The sequence below is a fragment of the Gossypium hirsutum genome, chromosome A09 (assembly GCF_007990345.1).
Source record: "Gossypium hirsutum isolate 1008001.06 chromosome A09, Gossypium_hirsutum_v2.1, whole genome shotgun sequence".
Classification (NCBI taxonomy): Eukaryota; Viridiplantae; Streptophyta; class Magnoliopsida; order Malvales; family Malvaceae; genus Gossypium; species Gossypium hirsutum.
This window is the reverse complement of record NC_053432.1, coordinates 74,647,598-74,662,470: the sequence shown is the minus strand read 5'-3', so window position 1 is coordinate 74,662,470 and position 14,873 is coordinate 74,647,598. Positions and strand designations below refer to the sequence as shown.

The 14,873-nt window shown below is 35.2% G+C and overlaps 1 long non-coding RNA gene across 1 annotated transcript; it reads left to right on the top strand.

Annotated features, from left to right (window-relative positions):
• The first annotated feature begins 12,520 nt into the window (after positions 1–12,520).
• Positions 12,521–13,657, top strand: LOC107943576 (uncharacterized). The gene is made up of 2 exons (XR_001696029.2): positions 12,521–13,121; positions 13,383–13,657. It is a non-coding gene; the product is annotated as an uncharacterized lncRNA (long non-coding RNA).
• Positions 13,658–14,873: the final 1,216 nt, after the last annotated feature.

Genomic DNA, 14,873 nt, shown 5'->3' with positions numbered 1-14,873 from the left:
GGTTGAATTAAAGGAAAATTCGATGGATCTCTGAAAAGGAATTGATGGTAAAAAGGATCTAGCCCGGACAGGTGATCCTATCCTGATATAGCCCTCCCGAAGAATATGTGTAAAATGGATTTAGCCCGGACGGGTAATCCGAATTAGGGTCTGAATTTAGCCTGGACTGGTATTTCAGATCCAAGCTCATTGGAGTAATTGTCGTTGCAGGGGATTTAGCCTGGACTGGTAATCCCGACAATACTCTATGAGTTTATATTGTAGGGGATTTTGCCTGGACTGGTAATCCCGCTGCAAGGTTGAGGTTCACGGGAGTGTGCTCTCTGAAATGGATATGTGCGCACATGAATATGAATTGACGGACCCGAAATTGTACAATAAATGTGTACCTCAGAAAATCCATCGAAATTCCGAAAAATTCAACGGGATAAATATGGAAAAATAACAAGGAAATGGAAATCATGGTATTGACGAGCTCATCAATCATGGTATATATTATTGGTACATGAAAATTATTGTACTAACTTGAATGTTGAGTTTGTGCATATTAGGGTAATAATGCATTGAATGGATATATGGATGTTTATTGTATTGTATTGAAAATATTAGGTAAGTATAATTCTTGTTACATGAGCTTACTAAGCACGAAGTGCTTACCCCGTTTCCTTTTTCCCTGTTTTGTAGTGTTAAGAGCTCGGAGGTCGGATTTGGTCCGAGACACATCACATTGTCAACCTCAGGATTTCGGTATATAAAGAAACTTTATTTTGGAAATCAATGGTATGTATAAGCTAACAAAGTAAATGTTGACGTAAAATGAATGTAAAGTTAGCCATTAGTATGGTTAACAAACCTGGTTTTAGATATGTGATGACGTTATCTTATAAATATGCATGAATTTATCTTGAAAATATGTTGAATTGATTTGGTTGATGTGGATTGGTCTCGATTTAATATTGCAGGGAATGTTAGATATTTATAAAGGGGCTATATTGAATATAAAAAAAATTTAATTCGTAAACCCCGGTAATGCCTCGTACCCTATTTCGGCAATGAATACGGGTAGGGGTATTACAAAAAAAACCCCATCCCTTTACAATTAAAAATCGAAGGCTTTATAGCCAATATACAAGCGATTTCTATTTTTTCCTTGTCCAGCTCGCAGGCCATGAAGTTGTGGAGAACAAGGGGCGTGGAGCACGGGCGCGAACATGGAGCGGGGCACACGGGGATCGTGCGTGGAGTGCTGACATGGGGGTTGTGGTGTGGGTGACCTAAGTTTCCCTAGGTTAGCCGATTAGATTTAGATTTTGGGCTATGGGTATTGGGCCTGTCTCATGTAATTGGATTAGTTTGATTTTGGGTTTTGGGTTTCTATTTGGGCCGGGCAATTTTGACCCATTACAGCTGCCCCTCTTTGCTCGTTATAGTGTAACGAGAACGAAGTAAAGACTTTAAAAGGGCCAATTTTTCCTGGACCTGTCGAGTCTTGATTTCTTTTGGCCACTCTTCTTCAAGTAGCTTTGCTTTAACCCACTGCATCTCTAGGGGTATAGGAACTCGTCTTCGATCTGCTCCACTACTACTTAGGGAGATAAGATTCGTAATTTTTAGCCTATTACCCTACTTCTTAGGGGGTTAAGGCTTGCTGTCTTCGATCTGCTCCACTACTGTTTATGGGAGATCTATATTTTTCTGTAACACCCCTCGCCCACATCCGACGCCGGGACGGGGTTCGAGGTGCTACCTGACTTTTACTAACACTTTCATACTAAACAGGGCCATGAAATCTCAAATAGTTAAAAACTTTTCTTTTCACATAAAATCTGTCCCATATATGGGCTTACGAGGCCCAAAACATACATCTGGAGTGGTTCGGGACCCAATCGAGAACTCATGAAAAACTTAAAAAAATCTCTTGCGTTAAGGCTTCACACACCCATGTGCTCAGGCCGTGTGGCCAGAAATAGGCTAATTATTAAGCCTTTTATCACTCTCACACCATATGCATAGACACATACTTATCCAATAACATACAACGTGACATAAATGAGCTCTTAAACATCTACAAATATGTTATGCTCAAGTTATTTTCTTATGCAATAAATATTATAGAATTTGCCCATATCATTACCACATACTAGACATAACTATCATTACATCACAAACCATTCATGAAGCATTATTAACTATTTATCAATCACTTAATCCTGCATTAGTTACTAGCTCATCAATGAATCTCAATTCAATCTCTAGGCATACATGTTGTAAGCCACATCACAAGAAATAATAACATAAATGCATAAGAATAATCATATGGGCCCATAACGATATTAGCCGACATAGGCCAATTTACATAACTAATACTACCTTAATAAAAAGCCAATGCCTTTGGCTAAATCATAATATTACATACTCACATTAAAACCCTATACATGCCATAGACTCGAATCACTTGAGTTTACTTACTCCGATAACGTTAACTCGATAGGGTGATAATATCTCTGACGGCCTCCAACCCGAGCTAACCTGGAAACTCTAAAAAACATGGGAAAGAAGGGGGGTAAGCTTTCGCTTAGTAAGTTCATATGAAAACAATAAGCAACTCATTAACTTGTTTTATCAATGTTTACAACATATTCTCAAGTTCACTACAAGCTGTCTTCCTGAGCAACAGTCACTAAATGATTTATATCTGGAGCTACGAAACTCTGAATTAAGTTCCATTAATTTTCCCTAAAACTAGACTTATTTTCCTTTCTTCCATAAAATTTCCAGAATTTTTGGTTAAGCCAAATAGTACAGTTTATTAGTTAAAGTCTCCCCTATTTCAGGGTATGACCACTCGGACCCCTGTGCACTACAAACCGAATTTCTCCCTGTAAAAAATTCCAACAACCATGCCGTTTATTTCCCATAAAAATAGACTCAATAAGGAATCCATGCATGTAATGTATAACTATTAATAATTTTTGTACAATTTTTGGTGAATTTCTAAAGTTAGAACAGGGGATCTCGAATTCATTCAGACCCTGTTTCACAAGAATTCAAATATCACACAATATGGAATTCTTTTTCTTTCCCTGTTTCTTTCATGTGAAAATAGACTCATTGAGCTTTAATCCAATATTTTATTCTGCCTCTAACTCATTTTCCACTATTTTTAGTGTATTTTCAAAGTTACACTACTGCAGTAACTCAAATCTGTCAAGGCTAAATTACTCATTCATGATCATTGTTCACAAAATTAATACAACATCGATTGTATAATCATCACCGAGACATTCATACCACATTTTCATTTACCATCTTACCATACTGTTGTTATGTCGAGTTTTCAACCCGAGGGTTAAGTACATACCTGTTCAAAGTATCAATTTCACAACATTTACCAATACGTCCCTTTCATCTCGAGTATTCCTCTATTTGAGTAGAATTTTACTCGTTGAACACATCAGAATATAATTCGGATACATGGAAAGTTTGCACATAAGTGCCACATATGTAGCCAAGCTACCATGTAACCCGCCCATAAGTGAACTCGGACTCAACTCAACGAGCTCGGGCGTTCGCATCCATAAGTGAACTCGGACTCAACTCAACGAGCTCAGATGCCTAGTTACATCTCACGAACTCGGACTCAACTCAATGAGTTCGAACATTCGCATCCATAAGTGAACTCGGACTCAACTCAACGAGTTCGGATGCTCAACCATCCTAGTGACATGTCACTTGTATCCTAACCTATTCCTAAGGTTCAAACGGGATTTTCCTCGAACACCTATCCTTGCCATCTTCCGTAAAATACCGAAACCAATACTCGGTAGCACTTTATATTTAACAGATAATACACATAACTTGCATTTTACTCGAAAATAACCACAAAGCATATATTTCATGATAAAAATCAGCATATCATATATTTAACATCAATAACTTAAAAATAACAATTATGCTACATTATTTACACATGAACTTACCTCGATACCACAAAGGTGAAAAGACATACTCGTCCATAAATCGATTTCTTTCCGTTCTAGGTCCAAATCTCAATTTTCATCATCTATAACATCACATTTAGCCTACCAACCAGTCACAATATTCATATGGGTCTAAAAATCATATTTTTACAAATTTTCATTTTAACCCCTAAACTTTTGCATATTTGCATTTTTGCCCCAATGCTCGTAAATTAATTTTTATCACATTTCTTTACTCCTTGAGTCTAGTTGAACCATTTTCATAACTATAGCAACTCATAATTTCAACTATTTTACACATTTACAACTCATTTTACAACTTAGCAATTTAGCCCCTTTTAAGGTATTTTCATGCAATTTCTTTCACAAAAGTTGTTTATTAAACAACTAGGACTTATAATCTTCCATAAAAACACAGCAAACAACACATATACATTCATGGAAAAACCCTAGACTCTTTATCATCTTGCACAAAAGTCCCCTCATATGAAAGCTTATGCTTTAGGGGTTCCAAAAATACAAAAATCATCAAGCAAAGACATTAAAATCACTTACAAGCAAGGGAAATATGTTGCTGAAATTTTCCAGCTTCAAAACCCTTTCTTTGCTGCATATTTCGGTGAAGGGGAAGAGAAAAATGATAGCTTTTTCTTCTTTTTTTTATTTGTTAATAATAAAACTATTTTGTCTAATTTTGACTTTTCAACTATTTTGTCTCCCATGGCCGGCCATCACACTTTCAATGGCCTAATTTCACTTAAAAAACCCCCAATTTAAGATACAAGGCAATTTAACACCTTTAGGTATTAAAACGCAACTTTTACTTTTTACGCGATTTAGTCCTTTTTCGAAATTGGACTAGAAATCGCAAAAATTAATATACCAAAATTAACATGCACTTATAAAATCATATTATAACACATAAAATAATACTAAAATAATTTTCTCTGGCCTCGGAATAGTGGTCCCGAAACCACTATTCCGACTAGGCCCAAAATCGGGCTGTTACATTTTCAACCTGTTACCTTACTGCTTAGGGGGTTAAGGCTCACTGTCTTTGATCCGCTCTGCTACTGTTTAAGGGAGATCTGTATTTTATAGCCTGTTACCTTACTTCTTAGGGGGTTAAGGCTCATATCTTCAACCTACTCTCTTGCTACCTCATAGAGATAAGGTCGGTGGCTAAAATCTACTCCATAGCCGATACATAGAGATAAGATCTGTAAATTTCAGCCCGTTACCCTACTGCTTAGGGGGTTAAGGCTCGTATCTTCAACCTGCTCTCTTGCTACCTCAGAGAGATAAGGCCGGTGGCTAAAATCTGCTCTATAGCCGATACATGGAAATAAGATCTGTAATTTTTAGCCTGCTTCCTTGCTACCTCAGGAAGATAAGACCTGGATTTTTAACCTGCTCTCTTGCTACCTCACAGAGATAAGGCTGGTAACTAAAATCTGCTCCATAGCCGATACATGGAGATAAGACCCGCCATTTTTGATCTACTCCATAGCCGATACATGGAGATAAGATTTGTAATTTTCAGTCTGCTTCTTTGCTACCTCAAGAAAATAAGACTTGTGAATTCACCGATGTCACTACACTATCCTTTGGGGAACATGCCCTGTAGACTTGGTTTCTTATGCCTATGTTTATGCCAAATGATTAAGATGCTATGATCAAAATGAATCAGATGCCCTTAATCAAATACGCTATGAATGATATGAATGTAAAAATGTCATGAGAATGATTCCTTTTTTAAAAGCTTAAAATATCATCACTCGTTATTCATCAGAGTTTTATCACTGTCGTATTATGCTGCTTTCTTGCTCAGCCAGTATTTTCCAATAGAAGACCTGTAGAAACCCCCATTCTGCTCAGTTGGTTTGCCCTATTGCAACTTTAGGGTCCATTTCACTGTACTTTTGGGACCTAAGGTTTGTATCATCTTCAAACCCTATTCTACAACTCAGGAGTATAGGACCTGAATCTTTCATCAATTCGGTCCATTACACCACCCCTTGGGTGTCATGACCAGATGTGTACACTTGATATTTGCATGAATGAGGAATATCCTTATGTCTAGGTTGACATTGCTTATTTCTGTTATTGATGCCATATTCTTCCTATTCAACCAATATCTTTGACTGAAAATCCGAAGAGATAATCTCAATTTGGATTCAAATATTTCCAACCCTTAAGTTGGGCAAGTTCTAAAAAAAAGTTCAGTTTCATGTTCCTGCACCATTTAGAAACTTCCAGAGTAATACGCAGAACATCTTTTGTGAAGGTATTATTAGTCCATTAATCATTATTTCAATGCAAAATGCTTGAAAAAGATCATAACAATAGATAAGACAGAAAATAACTGGAAGCATAGCTCAAAAGATAACAAACGTAAATAGAAGGAAATTTATTAAGATGTATCAAAGATAGCAAATTTAAAATTGGCAAAATGGAAAACTAGATGTCCTAGATATCGCAGCCTGAGCTTCTTTGTACTGACTTCTTGAGGACCATTTTGAGTTCAATTTGTGTTTAGGGAATTCGGAGTATTTCGTCGATGCCCCAAGACGTAGCATACTTCTTCATTGTTAATTCAGACATAGCAAGACTATTGTATGCCCCACTTTGATCCAAATTTGAGCTGCCCTTTTACGGTTTTCAACTCAAAATCCCCTTTGGTCTCAAGGAGCCCTTTGTGGGTTTTCGCCTTGGCCTCTCCTGTTTCTTTTTCTTTTCTTTGGTGTTTTTTTTAAACTGTTAACTGTAACTAAATCCGAGTTCACCAAATTAGGCAGGTCCTTGCCATCCATCTCAGACAATATCAATGCTCCTCTAGAATAGGCCTTCTTTACTACATAAGGTCTTTCCTAATTTGGCATCCACTTTCCTCTAAAGTTATTTTGTATAGAAAGGATCTTCTTCAATTCCAAGTCCCCAATTCTCTAGGATGAACCCCCTTTTGTCGTAAGCATACATCATCTAACTGTGACGAATATCCTTCAAACTTGACTAATTATATCGGGATTGGATCCATTCAACCTCATCCAACTTTAGTTCTGATTCAGAGAAAAGAAATAATGGATAAAACGCTTCCATTCCACAAACTAATAAGAAAGGCATTGCCCTGATTAAGGTCTTAGCCGACGTTTGAAAAATATAGAGGGTAAATGGTAACTTCTTCATGACAATCTTTACAAGTCTCGATCACATTCCACAATCTCTTTTTGTTGTTTTTGTTTTTATTTTTTCTTTCACTTTTTGTTTCTTTCTTTTTGGCTGCCTTTGCTGTATTAGGATATGGCATCTGATCTTTGAACAAACTGTAAACTTTTGACATTGTGCAGCTGTATTAGACACGATCTTTTCTCACATTACTTGTCGGCACTTTTTTTAAAATTTGACGACTACCGACATCGTAATATTGGCATATGAAACGACCCTCACCCTTTTCATAAAGTCATCGACGACTACCAAGATAAATCAATGTATATTAGACTAGAATGGTCCTGATAACATCCGTGCCCCACATAGAAGAAGTCTGTGAAGAAATGAATAAGGTACATGAATCTTGTCTCAATAGTACCCAAACCTCATGATTAGTGTGGCTACTGTGAAACCATTAACATATGTCCTTCTAACATCCGTATAGACATTTTTTTGCATCTCCAGGTATATCTTGATATGGTCATGCAAAAACATCTTTTAATACTTGGAATAATTAAATGACGATTCGCTTTGTCTTTGCGGTGACTCAAGCTCCGATCTTTGCCTCCTGCTCACAATGTCCACTGACCCTTTGTAGAGTAGGATCTGTGTTTTATCTTGTTCTGTCATCCTTGAAAAAATTAGGCCATAGGCTACAATCTCTATCATCTTCAAAGTCTTGAAATCCGCTTAAACACATATCTCACCCTAAAAGAGAGTCAGTTACAGCGTTGCTCATGTCATTGATATCTAGGAACCTATTGTAAGTACAAAGACATATTTCTAAAGAATAAATAATTCTAAGGCTGATTATTTGTATGATATAATCATAAAGAATAAAATAATATTTAAAATACAGTCCAAAGAACAAAAGAATGTATACTATGAAATGGAAAGAATGAAAGAGTATTTGCTTAAAAAGATGCATTTTATTGAAATAAAAATTCTGGACACAAGCCTATGTCACAAAAGGATTCTTATTGCCCCTAGGCTTAAAGCAACAAGTGCATTTTGAATATTACTCTAGATTAGCTCTAAAAAGACAGGGATCTCTTCCACAGTCCCATTATTCAAAACCCCCCAAGTACATAAAGGTTTAGAAACTTTTATTCCCCGATTTTCTCTTCAGATATGTCATTCAGAATCCCCGATATTCCTTCCACTTTTGACTTGTTCAAGGCATCACAACCCTTTTGCCCCCACCTTCAAATGTCACATTTACTTCATTATCAGAGCGATTAGGTTCTGAGGACTTGTCAAACTTCACAATTCCCATTTCAATGAACCTTTCAACCAACTTTTTAAACGTAGTGCAGTTTTCGATTGAGTGCCCCGCTATTCCCGCATGGTACTCATATTGAGCATTCTCATTATACCATTTTGGGAATAGAGGTTGCATGGGTTCTGAGTAGAACGGAGACACCACATGCACATCAAAAAGGTTCTGATACAGCTCCTTTTATGACATCGGGATAGGTGTAAACCGGAGCTTTTCTGTATTTGGCCTCGAGTTAAATTCCTTCCTTGAAGAGCCTCGATAGCTAGTGGTTACAGCCCTCGACTGGTCTATGCTGACCAATTTGGAAGGCATGCTCACGATATTCACTTCATTCTCTTTGTCTCTCGGAGTTGACTTTTTAATGCTTTCTGCCACATCATCCTCTCACTTCTTACCGCATTTTCAGTCATCTTACCGGACATTACTATATCTAAAAAGCTCAGAGTAGTGCTTCCCAACATAGGGTCAATGAACGGGGCTTTTAGAGTATTGATGAAAAGCATTGTGGTCTCATTTTCCAAGAGAGGCAATTGGACTTGTGTTGCTACCTCTCTCCATCTTTGGGCATATTGCCTGAAGCTCTTACTCTGCTTCTTTTCCATATTCTGTAGGGTAATTCTATCTGGTGCCATGTCCGTCACATGACTATACTGTTTCATGAAAGCTTGTGCTAGATCTTTCCATGAATTGATCTGGGTATGGCTCAATTGGTTGTACCATTTGGATGCTGCCCCAACCAGACTTTATTGGAAATAGTGAATCAATAATTGGTCATTATTGACATACCCAATCATTCGTCTGCAAAACATGGTGATGTGAGCTTCGGGACAGATAGTCCCATTATATTTTTCAAATTTAGACATTTTGAACTTGTAAGGAAGTATTAAGTCTAGAACCAAGCTCAAATCCCTGGCGTCAATTCCACGATAATCATCAGTATATTTCATCGCCTTGAATTTTTCCTCTAACCGCCTATACCGATCCTCGAGTTGTTTTGGCAGTTTCATCTTTACTTTTTCCATTTCGTTCAAATCAGGAACTATAGGAGTAGTTGGATTGCCTCACGGATTGGAGCCTGAGCCTATCAAATAATTCACTGCTGCTAAGGTATTGGCTTGATATTGCTGAGTTTTGATAATTGGTACACCTTACGAACATGCTTGTGCATTTGACGAAGTGAAACCCAGAGGATAGAGAGGCTCCTCATTGTCCACCCCAACATTGATCATGGAAATTTCCCTTTTTTCTAGCCCCTTAGTCAGCAATTGGGACAATTGGTTCATCATATTCCTTTGAGACTCTTGCACTTGGTCTCTCATATCTTGCCGTATCCTCATCAGTTGTTCTTGCATTTGCATTTGTAACTGGTCATGTATCTCTCTTTGAAGTTGTTTAAGTCTTTCCAATCTTTGGTCCATATCTTTTGTCTTAGCACAGGTACCGTAACGATGCTTGGTTGGTAAGTTTTTATTAGTTTCCAGATTAACTGAAACGATTTCAATTAATTAGGGTCTTTTTGTGAAAATCTAATGCAAATGATGCAATGCTACGCAAATGCATAGAATGAATGCAAAAGAAAGAATGGTGTTGATTCTGAATTCAATTCTATTAGAACAACTTTTCTAGAAAACAAATCCCTTTACATAAAACGGATTTACATATGCGGCATTGCCCTCATGTTCCAAGCGAAGATACCGATTTCTTTTCTTTGTAAAAGTTAAATCTCGCAAGCTTCCAATAGATGCTCCCACTAGCTCCTTTTGCTTGATTCAGGCCGCGACTTAATAGTCACTTATCCTCGCAATGTTTGTTAGATCCTTTAAGAAAGTTGAGACGTGACGTCTTTCGAATAATCTCTATCGACTTGAATCCTCAAGTAAAGTCTTGTTTTCCTCCGCGAACTATCAACCTTCTTCCGTTGTGTTTACGTGGACCATATTCAGACAACCGTATTATAATCCACTTTATCAAGAAATTCATTTTCTTATGACAAACTGTTCTATTTAGCAATCAAATATGAATCAACATCTCCTTTCTATAATGATGTAATACAATACAGTCATAAGCAAAACAAACAAAATACGTTAGTACAGAAGAAATAAATAGCAAATAGAACACCTATTTGGGTAATGACTAGGTTTTGGAGTGGCTCTACCTAGGGTAGGCTCTTAAGACTCGCTATATGCGATTTAGTTCTAAAGACAGGGTACCTGAACCAGCAGATTCCTTAATCATCACCCATTATAGGCTTATGTGGATCGAGTTTAGTTTAGGGGAATACATTTCCCTATGACCATGCGGAGGTGAAAACCTCACGAGGACATAGCTTTTTACTCCCACTTAAGAGGTGTGACCACAACGGTCATGCAATATGCAATGTGAGGGGACATAAAAACTCAAAAACATGAATAAAATGATGGAAACCATAACACCAATGAAATGCAATGAGGATCGTGTATTTAAAAACTAAACTTTTAATTTTCGACAAAAGGACAAAAAATAATCAATTTTACGGCTTGAGTCTCTTATTGGTCCCTAGTGGAGTCGCCAAGTTGTCGAAACCATTTTTAAAAGTTTGAAAAAAATGGAAATCAACTTTAAAAACGAATTATGGAGTCGCCACCGATCTTTTTGAGGTGTAATCGGATCACCTTGAGATTGATCATTTTAATAAAACATTTAATTTATTAAAACAATAATTTTAGGTCTACGAAAATTGAGAGAAATGATTCGGGAGTCGGTTACGCACAAGGAAGGGTTAGCATCCTCGTAATGCCCAAAATTGGTACCAATTGATTATTTAATGTCTTATCGTTGAAAACTTAAAGAAAAATTGCCAAAATACGATTCCTCTAAAATGTGTGATCAACTCGAATTGGATTTTAAGATTCACTCGTTCCAAAAAATTAAAATATCACATCTAGCACGTTAGGACACGATATTTTAAGCCTCTAAAAACTGAGATCACCTCATGACTTCCAAAACGCAACGAAAAGGGTATTCAATTATTTGGCCCAACGAAAAAACGAAACCTAGCATGTTAGGGCACGATTTCTCAAATTTCCAAACATAGAACATTACCTTATTTTAAAATTTAGAAAACATGAATGAAATTTTAAAGGAATATTTGACTATTTTGGGCAAGCAGAAAAACGAAAACCAGTACGTTAGGGCACGATTTCCCAAATTTCCAAAAGCCAAACATTGCCTTTGTTTTAGAAGTTTTTTTAAAATTGATATATTATAAGACTGACTCAAAATGCTTTTTATTTGGTTTATTTGGAATAAAAATGAGACGACCAATATCGATTAAAATGCTGAAATTTGAGCCACAATGCGATAATATATGAAAAACAAAGTCTATATACATGGATAAAATATTATACAAATGAATAGTCATAATATGGAATTTTGAAAGGAACGAATTTGGGCGCGTACAACGGCAACATATCATATATTATACATATACCAATATTAACATCTAATGAATTAAAAGCGAACTTAAAGACATATCAAGTAAATTAACACAAATAATATATAACAAGTTTTCTAAAGCAAATAAAGAAATGACTGATACAAAGGAAATGCAATTTAGGATTATCAATATGCAAACAATATACATAAAACTTGGAACAAGTAATCTACATGAAAGTTTAAAATAGACCAAGAAAATAAAGATAATAATATATATAAAAGAAATGTATAAATGAAATTTCTAAATGAATAATGTATGTAAAAAAGAAAATGATATACAAAATAATATATATCTATCTAAATACATAATATACATGAAAAAAAACTTAATGTCAATAATATATACATAAATAAATTCGAAAGAAGATATATATACATATAAATACATTTAAAAGAACAATATTTACATAAAACAGTATGAACAATGATATATATTTAGAATTTTAAAAAAAATGTAAATGTATGTACAATAGCATAAAAATATCGTTAGAACACAGAAGAATATAAAAGAAGACTTTAAAATAAATAAATTGTGAAATAAAACAATTAGGAGAGAAAAACAAAAATAAAAAGTATAAAATGGCAAACTGGAACAGTGCAAAATCAATAAAATAATTCAAAATAGTATATATTAAAATAATATATATAAAATAAAATAAAATAAGATATGAACTAAAACTTAATTGGAATAAGAGCAAACCTAAAGAGACAATTAATAAATAAAAAAGATGGAAAGTGAGATAAGGGCCAAAGCGCAATGCGCGCAAGTGCGCGGGGACCGAAAGCGCAAATGGTCCAAATCCCAAAATGTTGTGCCCAGGCGCGGGCTAAATTGAAATGGCGTGCAAGTTCCAGGGACAATTTAAAAAAACAAGGAAAATCTAAACAAGTTTTAATTACAACTCAGCGCAAAAGGGGAGGACTCAATGAGAAAATCCCCCACTTTAAGCCAAATTGTGTGGGTCCAACACCAAACGGTGCTGTTTTATTCCAATTACTTAACCCATTTTTTAAACCATTTTACCCTTTGTTTAAAAAACAACCCTAAATTTTGAGAACCCCCTTTTGCTCTCCCCTCTGCTCCTCGTCGAAAGGCTTATGCCAAGCCTTCAACTTCTTCGAAAATCGCTTGCGACCAACGAAGCAGGGCCCTCCAGTGGTGCGAGCGCGATGCAACTCCGGTGAGCTTCTCCCACTTACTCTTATATTTCGTATTTATAATGCGAATTTGAATGAAAAAATAAAAATGGGGAAAAAAACAGTGATAAACCTTTGAAATGTATTCTACTGCTTTTATTGATTTTTGTATATTTGCGAGAATGATTTCTTCAATATGTGTTCTATTTCTCTGAAAAAAAAAACCCGTCCCTTTACAATTAAAAATCGAAGGCTTTATAGCCAACATACAAGCAGTTTCTGCTGTTTCCTTGTCCAACTCGCAGGCCATGAAGTTGTGGAGAACGAGGGGCGTGGAGCACGGGCGCGAGCATGGAGCGGGGCACACGGGGATCGTGCGTGGAGTGCCGACGTGGGGATTGTGGCGTGGGTGACCTAAGTTTCCCTAGGTTAGCCGATTAGATTTAGATTTTGGGCCATGGGTATTGGGCCTGTCTCATGTAATTGGGTTAGTTTCATTTTGGGTTTTGGGTTTGTATTTAGGCTGGGCAATTTTGGCCCATTACATGTCATATTCAATAAAATTGTGATGATTAATTAATTTAATTTCTACTTCAAATTTCAGTTATTTAATTTCAATTAATTAAATAATAATTTGAATAAATTAATTAATCTTTAAGTTATTTTTAGTACTTAGCGAGAAAATACATTCACTGTAGATAGTAATGCATTAACCTATTTATGTTAATCATCATTTTCATTAATTTCAAAGTATTGGTTCTACATGCAATCTATTTTGAGTTATATCAAGCTAGCAGAGGAATCAATTTGACATGTATAATTAGGGCTTAAATAATTTGTAATTAAGTTCTAACTCTCCATTTATTAATTACAATATTATTTAATTATGGAGTCATTCCTCTAAAATATCATGATTAAACTTTCCCTTAAAAAAATCTAAGTAAGAATTTATCATGTTTGAATCTCTATATGATCTAATCAAATAAAGTGTTCCAATGTAATATTTTTGTCTATGGTTAAATCTAAGTAAAATTTAGCTTTTTGAGTGTCGATTCGAAGAAAAGAATGTTACTTCAAAAGTCTTAAACAAATAAACCCTAAATAAGTAAATATACAAATACTAAAATTGTCCTAATGAAAGCCAATGGAATCCGAAAATGTCCTTTGCTCCTTAAAAAAAAAAAGCACTTACGGCCGAAATTAAAATTTTAATTTTTAATAATTTTTATCATTATAATTTTTATAAAATTAAATCAAATTTCTATTATTTTTAAGAAATTAAAATATTATTTTATTTTTATTAATTTAAAATTTTAAAATTTTTAATAAAAATTTAAATAGATAATTTTTCATTTTAAAAACCCTACCAGCCCTCTAGATAGGTCACTGTCCCAATTCCTTCTTTCTTCTTTCGACTATCCATTAGATGCAGGGGCGAAGCCGGCTGGCATGGGCCCCGGCCTCCCCTAAAATGTAAAATTGTTCTTTTGGCACTTAAATTTTTTTAAAAGTTTTAAATTACTAAAGGTAAAATTACACTTTAGCCCCCTTAAAATTATAAAAATTTGATTTAATCTTTTACAAATTATAAAGATATAAACTATAAAAAATTAAAATTTTATCTATCCCTAAAATTTTGTTCTGGCTTCGCTCCTGATTAGATGAAACAAATCCGATTATAATTGAATTAATTCGAAATTTTTATTTTCTAGTTATTACCGACAAAATAGTGACAGTAAATGATATGAGTCGTGTGATTTTGTCAAAAATTTCGTCAAACAATTAGAATTTTAAGA